Below are 14,446 nucleotides of genomic sequence, written 5' to 3' on the forward strand. Positions count from 1 at the left end.
CGGATGCAAAATATTCAAAAATCGACAGACCCTACTGGCCACGGAGCAACAACCAGCTAAAGTCGAAATTTCGACATTTTTATATCGTGATATGTCCAAGTCCAAGATAAAGGGAGTTTGAAACTCTTTGAATGACGATATTGGTAGAGGACTTTAGCTGGCTGTTGCTCCGTGACCAGGTTGTTGAGAAAAGTAATTTTGACACGAATTAACTTACAATTAGTCCCTCTAACCGTTGCTTTAACAATCTGCTTTTAAATTGACTCGCGGGTCCCATACGGCCACGTGTGCCGGTTCTCCGAAACGGCTGGACAGATCCGGAAACTGAATACAGTTCCTTATAGTACTCGAGTCCCTCAACCAGAACATGAAAAAAATCAGAGGTGGTGTCTCGACTCTATTTAAGTTTTGTTCAACCCCACCGTGATCTGTAAATAGTGGTAAATCCATTGTTCAAGTGCATCACCTTTAAAAAATCTAAACGTTGTGTGCAATTCGAGAGTTGATCATGCTTAGTATGCTTAGTATATTAATCCCTCTTCTGTCTGTGACGCATTTCTTTTCTAAGACCACTGAAAGACCTAATAAAAAAGGTCTGAAGTTTCTTGTTGTTTAGAATTAGATGACCGTATTTTTCTGACCAAAAACATAAAGCTCAAAGTCTACCCAAGATTATAGTTTTGAACCGAAAAACTAGGCCCCATCTTTTGGATGGGTCAGGTCCCTTGACTGACTGACTAATTTTCTCAAGAAGATTTTTGTAATCCGAGCAAAAAAAATCACTCTAAAAGTTATAGAAAAGTACAAGGGTATGCGTCCAGTAGCAAAGTTTAGCTTAGAGATTCTTATTCCCTTTACTTAAATACCACAGATTCTCAATCCACATAAAAAACTTCGTTCATATCACGTACTTCAAAATGGCTCATACGTATTTTCAGTACTTAAGAGGCATCGATGCTTTGCTGAAAAGTATACATTTGGGTGATTTTTAAATACTGTCTTTTGATGATATCTTTCCACCAGAATCATTTTTCAAGTATGTACGACTGCAATAACGACCAAGAATTGTTAGCTTTCAACATAAAACAGATTAGGTTGTAGCAATACTCTCTCTAGCAACCAAACTCTCAATTCTACATTTTGACTAACTGCGCTGTAATTTACATGCTACTTGACTCTTTTACCACCTTAATAAAAGTAGTTTGTTTGCTAGAGAGGGTGTTGGTTGTAGCAGTTTGACCAACCATGAGAAAACTAAGCAGTTAATGAAAATTTCGTTACACTGCTCACTTTTTTTAGAGCTGGTAAAGTTTTTTTTATAAAAACATGGAAGAATGTAAGGTTACAATGGTAACTTATACGTTAATTTATTACTATTGATGACAATTTTTCCAACTGTCTCTCTGTGAGAGACACCCAGCCGAACGTGTGCGAGTTTTTCCATTATATTGATTGATACTACAATTTTAGCTAACCACCGATGCCTCTTAAGTTTTATTGTCTGCTAACAGACCCTGGAACGGGGCGAATTTCTCGCTTACCTCTTAAATAAAAATGGAACTCGTGTGATTACGGCCCTCGCTTCGCTCTGGTCGCAAAGTTCACACTCGTCCAAACTTTAATTTTTTTCTTATCGTCGATACCAAGATATTACACAAATTTTTTTTGGAATAAATCCTAAAATATATTATTCCAGTATATTCCATTAACGAGCTTAACCCAAAAATTTCTTTTTTAGTATTTTTAATTTTCTTTTGTGGAAAACCATTAAGAATTACTCAACTTAAACACGATAATATCACGGGACGATACAAAAATTCTTTTGGGAATATCTCTCAGATCCCCCGACCATTATGTTATAGCCCATCTTTGAACTTATCCTCGGGAATGGAATTTCCCGTCTAATAAAAAAAGTTTTTGAAATCCGTTGAGGATTACGTGAAGTTATCGTGTTATCTAGGAACGAGACAAAAATTCTTTTGTGAATATCTCTAAGATCACCCGTCCGTTATGACCTATCTTCGAACTTAACCTCAGCAATTTAATTCGCTGTCTATTAAAAAAAAACATTTTGGAAATCCATCGAAAATTACTCGAGTTATCGTGGAATCAAGCGACAAGACAAAAATTCTTTTGAGAATATCTCTAAGATCACCCGTCTTTTATAGTCCATCTTCGAACTTAACCTCAGGAATTCAATTCCCCGTCGATTAAAACAAAGTTTTTGGAAATCCGTTGAGAATTACTTAGGTTATCGTGTTATCAAGAAACAAGACAAAAATTCTTTTGGGAATATCTCTAAGATCACCCGTCCGTTACGACCCATCTTAGAACTTAACCTCATCAATTTAATTCGCTGTCGATTAATAAAAACATTTTGGAAATCCATCGAACACTACTCGAGTTATCGTGGAATCAAGCGACAAGACAAAAATTCTTTTGGGAACATCACTAAGATCACCCATCCGTTACGACCCATCATCGAACTTAACATTCAAGGGACAAGACAAGAATTCTTTTGGGAATATCTCTAAGATCACCCGACTGTCATAGCCCATCTTCGAACTTAACCTCAGGAATTCAATCTCTCGGTTTTCAAAATTCCGTGCATGTATCAAGAATTTAGGGAATTTTCGAGAAAATGGATTTTAGGTAAAATGAACCGAAAAATTTGAAAAAATGCGTGAATTTCATCAATTTCAAAAAATTAAATCTTAAATTTAAGAATTTTGAGCATTTAAAAAAATTTTGATGTTCATTTTTATGTTAATGTTTGGAGTAGAGCTATGATTTTTTCCAGTACCGAACTGACTTCGAGAATGCCCGTCATAATGGCGTATGGAAAAAATTGTAGAAAAATCGTTGACCCAAACACAAATTGAAAAAGCCCATAGGGTCAGTTGGAGCCTGGTGTTTGAAATATAAGTGTACGTAACCTCAATATTGCGGATACTCATTTAAAAATTCTAAATTAGGTCTGCAATAGGTCTGTTCCAAGGCCATACGAATTGTCAAATTACTGTCAAATTTCATCCATAGAGGTTCAACCTCATCAATATTTGTATGAAACTCTGTGGATGAAATCGTGTTTGTTCGGCCAGTCAAATTTCGTGTTTACAGTTACTTGGAACAAACCTATATTTCATAGAAACTATTTTTGACAAGCCGAAAATGAACGAGAGCATAACCTCAACGCTTTTGCGAACAATTTGTGAACAATAATTTTTTGGGCATGGATGTATGGATAACGCTACAAAACAAAACCAAATCTGAGGTAGGCATAAGCACGTAATCTACTATTAGGCGCTGTTTTATGACTACTTAAAATATGTCATTATTAAATTGATGAACAAAGTCTCGAACATTGTTCATCAGCTATCAATGAAAATTGAAATTCCGCCGTAGCGAAATACAATGTTTGGTTATTTATGGATTTTGTAGTTTATGGATTTTCAGCTGATGAAACAAATTGTAAAATGTTTTTTTTTGCTAAATTAATAAAGAAAAAATTTATTCCTAAAATGAGCTAAATTCATGCGTTCATTAAGCAAAAACTATTTTGTCAAAAGGAATTCGAAGGCCATATTCATAATTTGGCCAGCGCCACTTGAGTAGAGTTGAATGAAATTTGCAGTGTCAATGTGTGCTGTAAAAAAAACAGATCCACATTTAATTCACAAATATAAACAAATATAAGAGAAAAAAAATTGTATCTAAAAAAGCGATCTCGTTGTTGACGTTTTTTTTATCTATATAAAAAATACTTATACGAATGGAAATGTGTGTATGTGCGACGACGACGCATTTTATACTTATTAAAAATATATATATAATATGCAAATAGTAATTAAGATCGAGCGTATTCAAAAAATAAAAAATTCGCAGGCATTTTTATTTTATTACATTCTACTTATGCAAATTTTTTCGGAACGAAAAAGAAAATATTAAGCAAGTAAAATTGGCGCACTAAATTTTCGAAGCTGAGTTGAATGATCAAATTTTTATTTCGTATAGGTCAAATGTGTCACAATGTCTTTGTCCTGGATTGTTTACGTTTTGATACATGCAGAAATTTTATTTTATTTTTTTTTTCTGTGTGGTGTGGTAGAATCGTTAGAAGGTATATACTGCGATGTTACATTTTAAGAATTCTGTTTTGCATTTCGCTTTGGTAATGTGTCTGCTAAGTTATTCAGTAAACAAATACGGTTAATATACTCGCAAAGAGATTATGCATTTTATACAAAATATTATGTCTTTTTCAATGCGGAGATTTTAAATTCCGACGCAAAAGGTAGATGATGATACTGGATTCGATTCTACATTAAATGCGATGTAATTTTGTTACGAGTAAGTTGCTGTTTTTAGGGTGTTGTACCTTGGTGAATCTTTTTTAAATTTAATATTATGCAACGAGGGGGTCATTTGAATGGTCTTGTGACAGAGGACATGATGACTGATCTGAAGGTAGAACCACGAGAAAAAACCCTTCGTTGCATAATAATAATATTGAATTTCAAAAAGTTCCACCAAGGAACACCTCCCTAAAAACAGCAACTTACTCGTAATAAAATTTAATGTAGCTACATCATCTATCTTCTGCGTCGGAATTTAAAATTTCCGCATTTAAAAAGACATAAAACAGACTTGGGGAGACTCTTTCAATAAAATAAATTGAAATTGGAGCTGTTGGTGACTTCTGTATTTTCTTGCGGTTCTACTTTTAGATCAGTCATCATGTCCTGCAGCTGCAATGGTAAGGAAATCTTTTCTCAATACAAGGATCTAGATAGGATCCATAGAACATTTGTCGATTTTTGATGCACATAACGAAGACTTGTATCTCTAAATGGGGATAGAGAATCTAGCCAATTCGCAGCTTAAACAAGTTTGTTTCACAACTTTTTGGTCTTATTTCCTTCCGGCAACTGTTAAAGACTTAACTTATTGGCAGACAGCCTCGCGTACAGTAGAGTTTAATCTGTTACATACGGCTATTCATCTGTTATCGATAACGACGACCAAAATAATGACAGACTCTGGGTAAAATAGTTCTTTATAAAGTAAAATGTATGTTAAAAAAATTAAAGTACAAGATGTGAAATCAACCGATTAAAAATACTTTGATCGATGGAAGTAATAGACCCGATAATAATACTCGTCATATGCTCGCCATCTGTAACAGGGTTAAAATCATTTCATAGCCTGCAAAAATTTAGTAGTTCAAAAACCGTCTTTCAACCAGAATCCAGCAATTGATATTTTACTTAACATGACCCACCTCACTTGTACTGATCGTTGTGTATTGTAAACTGTATACCCTTGAAATTCATTTATAGAAAAAGATTTCCTACTCAAACCGACAGAAAAAACACATTCAGGACATTCAACTCCAACCAACAAATTTTTTGACTTGCTCGCCCGAAAGTTATTTATACAGACCGTAGGTAGGTACCAAATAACAAACACAAAATTATATCGATTAGTATCGAAGGGTGTGTGAGTTGAAAGCTGCATGTCGATGTGAAAGTATTATGTGAAGACATTGTGTTCATTTATAGACGATCTGGGGAATCACTTATATATATATATATATATATATATATATATAATCGTTGAATAGAATCAAAATTCAAATTGAAATCACAAAAAATTTGTTGGTTTTGATGATTAATTTTTGCTTGGAATATTGTCATTGGTAAAATTGGAAAATTCACCTGTTGCCGTCCAGTCCATATATACATAGCTAAAAAAAATGCCAAAAAATACGTCCGTCTACCTTTCTTTTTGTTAGCCACGTGTTCTTTGGTTATTTGTTGAAAAAAAAAACGGATTACGTGTCATTTGCGCATTGCGTGTCGATAATTGTATTTTATTACCTTTCCGTGCTGTTCTTGTAAAGCGAAAGATTTTTTTATTCTCGTTATAGATTTACAGAATCAATACTTCTTATACAAATATTTGTAGGTCAAAAAATGGCCAAACGCGCTCGTTATGCCTCAATTGATTTTAATTGGGGGCTTATGTGCTTTATTACATAAGCGCTATTTTTTCTGTATACGAGCAAGCCATGTGAAACCACACGTGCCAGATTTATTTGCCATGATTTACCTTTATATCGGAAATTGATGTTATAATTCGAATACGATGTTTTACATAATTAATCGTGAGTTCTATATTTTCAATTAACTAACTTGCATCAATAGGTGTTTTCAAATTTACAACGTTTTCAAGAATTGCTCCAATCTTAAAAATACTTTACTCTCTGCAGTAAAATTATGGACCTCAACCTATGGCCAGTTTCGAATTTACCACAATCAAAATTTTCTTTTGATTCAGAAGAGTAGAATATTAATCGTTTTCAGATTAGGTTTATCACTTAAAATTCTGTAGAACTTAGATATTTTAAACATCATTTTTTCAATAGGCTCATAACTTATGTTTTAGTTCCACTTAGAATTACATCTAGGCCAAAGTTCGACTGAAATTTGGTCAGTGACAAACATTAGATTACCTTGCGGATTACCCTAGAATGCCGCAGAGCTTCACGTACTCATTTTTGCAAATTCCATGTATTTTGGTTAACACCCCATGTACCCATTTTTGCCATATCCATGTATTTTGGTTAACTCAGCACTCCATACCAGCGCCTATATTCGCGAAAATATTTTCACGAATTTTCTTTTCGCGAAAATTCAGGAAAAATTGAGAAATTCGTGAAAATTTGAGAAAATTCGTAAAAATATTTTCGCGAATAAAGGCAATACCATATACCCTTCTCTACCATTTCTATGTACAATCAGTTCAAAATACCTAAATCTCCTTCATTTCCAATAATTTACTAGAATTTCCCTAATAATAATACTCTTAAGGGAAATATTCCAGATGAAAGTCATCGGTAACTTAACGTTCATCGAAAACCATGAGTTTGAAGGAGACAAGAATTCACATTTCAGAAGGACAAATCGACGGATATATAGACTAACGTAATGTTTTTATTATATGAAATAAACTGGACCCTGCGTTAACCTAAATCTCATTTTTAAACTGACCTGAAGTAACCTGAAATAGTTGACCTCAATTGCTACGAAACAAGGTATTCTTACTTGCTGAAGAAGCCTATGGTTTCGTCGAGCTATGGCAAACGTTGCCTGCTTTATTCTGGTTCGACATTGTTTAATGGCCTTCCGCCAACGATCAGAAATTCTCTCACCCTTAATCATTTTTGTAGTTCATTAAAAGCGTATTTACTAATGCGACTTGATATAAATTAAATTAAAAATTATGTTTCGTTCACGATCGAATAAAGAGCATAAGTCTCATTTCTGTCTATTTATTGAATTTAATATGAAGATTAAAGCTACCATCACCTCCTGATACATTTTGCCTTGATGATCACTTATACTGTTTTTATCAATTTAACTGTTTGTACGTTTAACGGTTGTAGCTCCTTAGAATTGTAACACATACTGGACCTACACTATGTTTAAAAATAAATGAAATTGAAATTCAAATTGACCAGGTCAAATAGTCAAAACCAGAAGATTCGCAAGCCAACCCAATATATATTGTTTCAAAAACCTAACGGGTTTCAAATCCTCATTTGATGCATCACTTTTTAGTTCAAATGCTTCATGTTGACTTAACCCAAAAATGGTAATTCAAATGTAGGGCTATTAATTAAATAAAACACACAGTGTCCAACAGACAACAATTGTTGAAATTTAACTTTCTCGAAAATGTTGCACTGTAACGAAAGAGTATTTCTTAACAACCATGTAATACAAGCTGAATAGGTAAATGTAATAAAAAATTTCTTAAATTAATAAATCAAAACTTAACGTAACACAAAATATAATTGGTCATTAGTGCATTAAGCGTGCTCACTTGTCACTTTTATTTTTAATTAATCGATTTTATGTGTTGCATAGATATGGCAGCGTTTCATATACGAACAAGAATTAAATACTCAAATTATTGTAATTAACAAAATAAATTGAACGGGCTGGTTTTTAGTATCATGTTTAAATGGTGTGGGACACGTTTGCTCTTTTTAAACTGTAACAAAATGCTAAAAAGTTTTAAAAAAAATTTAATTTTAATTTTAAGAAATTTTAATTTTGGCTGCTTTTATGTTCGATTAAATACAAGAATATTTTTTTGATTAATTATCCATATAAATATTGATGTAAAACAAGGTTTACCATTTGTGCATACAATCAATCATTTTGTGGTCAGTAAAGAGCTACCTTTTATCGATTTCATAATACGGTTTTGGTATGGTTATAATGAATGCAAGTAAGCAGCAGGTTAAGGTTTTTTGTTTTAGGCTTAGTTTAAAAAATGCGGGCTAAAATGCAGAAAATTACGTTTACCGAAGAAACTTGACACAAATTTTATGATATTTTATGGTCTACAGATGCAATAGGGACGATATGGTCTGCAGAATATGTCTAGTATGGAAATAGTATGTTGAGTTACAAGCGTTGTTACGTTGATTTTTTCAGAACTAGTTTGGAGTTCTCGCTACGCTCGTATGGAAAATTAGGTTGTTTGCTGAAAATGCTAAAATGGAACAATGTTTTTTTCTAAATGATGTGGGAAATAAGCGACGAAGTCGTGATATTTCAACACTAGTTAAAAAACAGCTATTTACTAACGTGCTAGCAACAAGATTTTTGTACGGCAGGAAGATCCTCATTTTTAGAAACGTCAATTTACTAGTGCGTAATATATGAAAATCCATTTACGCACTACTTTGATCGTACTGCTGTACATAATTGTTATTTATGTAATCGAGGTGCAAACTACTTGATTAGGCTCAACTCAACTAGTAAGAAATCTCGTGAAGATGGACTTCGAGTTATTTGTTTACCAAGTGGAGAAAATAAGAAATTCCAACCAGAACGAAAGTTAAAATTGTATTTTTCTCCCCGAGGTGAACAAATAATTTTTCATACGGTAGCGTGAATAACCGTTTTTATCCACGAAACAGTTGATCAAAATAAAATTCCACCTGAATTGTCATAGGAGAGAACGTCAACAAAACTCCATCTTCTCACCACATTTGAGTGGAGAAAATAAGGCTATTCACGCCGCACGGTTTAAACTAAACCGAAGGGTTTCAAAATTTATTTTGCGTGCGTAAATCAGCTCATACAATATTCCTCTTAGCTCGTAGATAAATTGATCTTTTGCGCACAACGTGTGTTTTGAAACTCGGCTTAGCCTCAGGTTCGCAAAAGGTGTTATTTAAGAACATGTTTAGAGTATTACCTATCATTTTCCGAACTTTTGTCGCTGAATTTTGTCGATCGATGAAGGCTATTCTTAGACGAATTATAGTTAGTCTAAGAGGCTTAAGATATGAGGTTTAAACAAGAGTGGCAGTCTTAATAATCAACAGAAATAATTTTACGTGATACGGCAATGTCAATGGTACTTCCGAGGGCACTTCGCACACATGAAATATACATTTTAATGTCTTGGGCATAAATTTCGGAATTTTTCTCGTCGGCTACGCCTCGATCGGCAAATTTCACACAAGAAGTACCATTTCCATAATTAACCCACATGCCAAATAAGGTATTTTATTAAAAAAAACTTGCGGTAAAGTAAAGTCTTGGCTTACTCTATCATGTCTGCAGCAGCGAGTTGATTTACATTCAGCCCTCAGAATACAGAGAAAAAATCGGCCAATAACATGGTCTCTGCTGTAATCTACTATCACATGTTAACGGTGCGGCGTCGAAACTAGCTCCTTGTAATAGTCATTAACATAAAAAGTGATAAAATTTCGTGTATTTATTGACCTCGGCTTCGCATCATATCAACAAAATTCTTAGTACTTATTGTAGGGAATTTCAATTCTGAAAAATTCGAAAAATTCTGCAAAAATATCAGATCTTTTCCGGAACCTTTTCCGACAAAGTCAGTAAGCGGCGGATTTTCCTATGGTTCAATGGAAAACACTCGACCATATCATGCATCTGCAGGAGCCACGGCTGGTCCTTCAGAATATTCGGTGCTAAGTTCAAAGGTGCTAAATGATGTTTTGATAGTGGAAAGAGCCATGGATTTTTTCAGTAATTTTGGACGGAATTGGGAAAGTGTTATAGTTCAGAGCAATGTAAATAATGCGGTACCGAATGAAGTGATTGCTGCACCGAAACCGGTAGTCATGGGAAGTGGTGAGATAGTGGATCTTGTTGTGGATACGGAATGGAAAGGGTCTGATAATTTCGATGGTTCTTGGAAGGAGTCGCATAAGTTTGCTAAAGTTTGTCATCCAAAGATTGTGTGTCCGCTTGATGCAGATTGTTATTATAATCTTAAGATGTGCGAGTGTCGCAACATGATGGATTTGAATGTACCTTTAAATAAACATAATCATGAATTGAATGGCATCAAGAACGTTTGAAGGATTATTTTTTGAGATTGTCAAAAAATTGTTTACAACGTTTTGAACTGTGCGGACATTGCAAGAGATTTGTCAATTTCGGATATCGCAAATATTATTACCACCATTGGAGACATTGTGTTGAAGAACCGGTATGGTTTACTGAAACCGAATACCGAAAGTAGAATGGTTGAAATGAATCGGAAAATGTGGATGCGTCAAATTATTTTGATACCAGGAGTGAAGCATTTTGCGGATAATTTCGCAGCTAATTCTTGGTCTGTTGTTGAGAGAGCGATTCAATTATCCAATATCAATAATGATATGAAGCGAGAAGTACGTTTGTGGAATGAAAGTGAAGATCCTTGCGGTGTGGTATACCGTTTTTACGGTTTAAGTTCGGAAAAACGGAAACAGTTTTATATTGGTTCCACCGAAAAAGTAATTGAAGTTCGTCTGGGTGTACATGTTCATTCAAATATTAAAGTCCAGGATTTAGTGAATGCTAATGATTTGCAGATTTCAATTTTTGGTATGGTGTTGTGCGAAAAAATCCGCTACAATAAAATGAGTGCTCGCGAGGGTGTAGAATCGTTAATAGTTTTGCTGTGACTACTGCTATTGACAAAGAAGTATTGGCTGAATTGCGGGAAACATGTTCGATTTTTTTTAATAATATTGACGAAGAGTTAATATTTAAGTATTAAAATACTTAATAAGGAATAAAAATTTTAAATTAATTTTTTTTAATTTTGACAAAAAAGTTAATTTTTAAGTATTAAGTTACTTATGAGAAGAAAAATTTTGTAAAAAGAATTATTTTTTACCCTGGTAGGGGGTGGGTCAGTTTCAGTGAAATACTAATAAATATAACTAGTAAATGGTTTTAAAATTCATTGAAATATGCCCTGTGTTGGGGACGGGTAATCTGGCACACCATACAAAATGATGGTGTGCCAGATTCACCTATAGGTGGCGAATTTGGCACAATCATGACTTCTCATTACATGTCGTAAAAGGACGCATACTATGATGCGTGTGCCAGATTCCCCGATGCCCCTGTGTTGAAGGCGTCGATAGTAGTTCATAAATCATGAAAAGTAAGATTTCCACTTCCGCATTTTGCGCCGAAAATAATTAGGAAAATGTTAACTTAGTGCCGACAGCTATGGCAAAGGCAGAAACGTAAACATAATCATCTTTGGCACATGTATCTGTAATCAGAATATTACTACGCAATATAACTCTCCACGGAAATAGGTCCATTGTAGCAATTCAACAATGGTGGAGTACATCCATAACAAGGAAATAGCATCATTTTTTTTATTGTATTCTATGACACTGTTACATTCCATTGATCCTTAGAAATGCAGCTGAGTACGCTGAGAGAAGAATAATATTTTCACTTAGTTCGGTGGGGTATTATTTGCATGCATTCATATCTTTGTGCTCTTGCCATGAATAATGTATTTTATCTACACCTATGTTCTACTTTGAGGTTAAAGTCATTATAAGGTTTTTTACGCCTTTGAAACTGAAACATGTACGTATACTATACACGCATCTCGGTCAAATGGCAACAGTGCTCTAGGAATAATTTATTAAAATGTTAGCCCACTTGTTCATCATACGGTGTAGGGTTCGTCAGACTATTGTTCAAATTTAAAGCTCAGAGCCCATATCACGAGCTTGGTATGTTATAACCATAAAACAAAATTGGTGAGAAAATTGGTTTCTGTTTCGTTATTCAAATGACAAACGTCGTGAACGGGTCTCTCTTATTATTCCAAGAAGATCCAACATGAATTTTCGTATGGCTCATTGTAATAAAGGTTGGTTCGTGATAGAACAATCGTACACAACGTTCGCATTGAAATCAAATGTAAATAAAATATGATTACAACCATTTCTTGTGTAATTGAACTTTTAGGAGGTCAGAGAAATTTTTATTGCAAGCAGAATGCCATTGGTGAAGGAAATTCTCTTTGTATCATTTTTTTTTCGTGTTCACTTTGTATTGGTTCTCATGTCGAGTAGGTGGTTGTACTTATTATATATTAGAACCCGTGTGTATGTTGATTTTGGATTGTGTGAAGGACGTTCGTTCACATCTTTATGAAATTGTTGACGGTGATAAACTTAAAATAATGTTTTTACGACCGTGAATTTTATTCCTCTTCGTTGACCTTAAATTACTGAATTAAATTAGTGACTAATTGTAAATTTAAAAATTTCTTTTTTTAATTGTTCTATGCGATCATCTATACTATGACGACAAATACAATTTGATTTTTGCAACATTGTTAAAACATGTTTCAAACATTTCGAAAAGATTGGTGGTAAACTACGTTTTCTTGTTCAGAAGTTGTGTGTTGTCACTAAAAAAATTGACTTGATTTTGCTAAGAATTTCCAAAATTTACTCAAATTTGACAAAAAATTATTTTTAGCAAATTTTGGAAAATATTGGCAAATTAGCAATCAATTTTCCAAAAATATGATCCGGTTTTGAATTCGGGTGACTCTGACAGTACTCAACTGGATTTTCCTGGTTTTAAATTTAGCCTGTAATAATATTTGTTATCTCTTTAAGTCTGTATATTGCTCTACATGATAATGTTTCGGTTGACCACCGATCCCCATAACAATAACCATTAACGAAAATTGCACAACTTCAATTAATAAGCTCATATATCAAAATGAATGAGTGGAAGCATCTAAAAAAACTAGTTTCTGTTAATTTTAACCGGACACAAAATGTTTAACAAATTCGAACTAGAATATACCACACGAAATTCTTTTGAGTAAATGGAGTGATGTACCAGATTGACAATGAGTTTTATTTTGCAATTCACGTTACCTACACTTATCTAATGAAAATGTTACTGCGCGACGTTATGACTTAATGCATGTTGATGATGACAACATAATATCTGCGATGAAGTATATTCTTCTGTTAATTTACCATTCTTCTTCATAATCTGGTCATTCACTGATTGGATTGACGAATATTCATAAATAATTTTACGTCGAGAATCACTTGTAAGTCTTAACTTGACCTTCGTTGTTTAAACATCCTAATCATTCAAACAAAACAAAAACATGTCATATCATCAAAAAAATTAACAATAATGCAAATGCATGCATGTCTGTATCATTAATGTTATGATTTTCGTTCTCACTAGGAAGTTAAGAATTTATTTATTCATCGATCGTTCCATCTATAAAAGTGTGGTAACTGAAATTTAACTGAAATTTTTATTTGCTTCCCGGTTTGCAAGGTATGGGCTTGCATTGAAAAATTGGACTTTAGATAATTAGTCAAAAAATTGCCCACGGTTCAGCGCCAAGGCTTTCACTTCGCTCCAAGTCTTTCATTGGTCCTTGGCTTCTTCGATGATTGTTCTTTTCCACGTAGTCTTTGGACGACTCCTCTTCCCGTTTCCCTGTGGATTCCAATCTAGCGCAGCTTTCGCTATGTCTTCACTGGGTCTTCATAGAGTGTGTCCGATCCAGTTCCACTTTCGTTTCCTGATCATTAATGCCATGTTCTCAACACAGGTTATGCGCCACAAATCTTTGTTTAACATCATACGTTCGGCCAAAAGATTCGTCTTAAACATATGTTGAAAAAACTTGAATCTGTGATGCTATCGAGCTCGTAGTTATTTACTTACCACCAATACCACCACCGGCTACTTCTGTTAACGATATAAAAGTCACAGTAGTAAATGAAGACAACTACAGAAAAAAAAATCCTTGAGGAATTATCGACAGAAGGTGATGATCTATCAGATATTATAGTGTAGCACACTTATCAACTGAAGAGTGAAAAAAGCAGACGAGCCGACTTTTTATCAGCTCGTATGGGGCAAAATTTTGGTAAACAAAAGAAATACGTAAAACCGTATGGGGCGACAGGAAGTCGTATAAGGCATCTGCCCCATACGCCGTACAGAACTCGGCGCGCCTGGAAAAAAGTTATAGAGCAGTAATTAGAGGGCTACTTCCAACTTGCGAAAAGCAAGAGATTACTGATGAGCTAAAA

This window comes from Bradysia coprophila (assembly GCF_014529535.1).
Source record: "Bradysia coprophila strain Holo2 chromosome X unlocalized genomic scaffold, BU_Bcop_v1 contig_416, whole genome shotgun sequence".
In the NCBI taxonomy this organism is placed as follows: Eukaryota; Metazoa; Arthropoda; class Insecta; order Diptera; family Sciaridae; genus Bradysia; species Bradysia coprophila.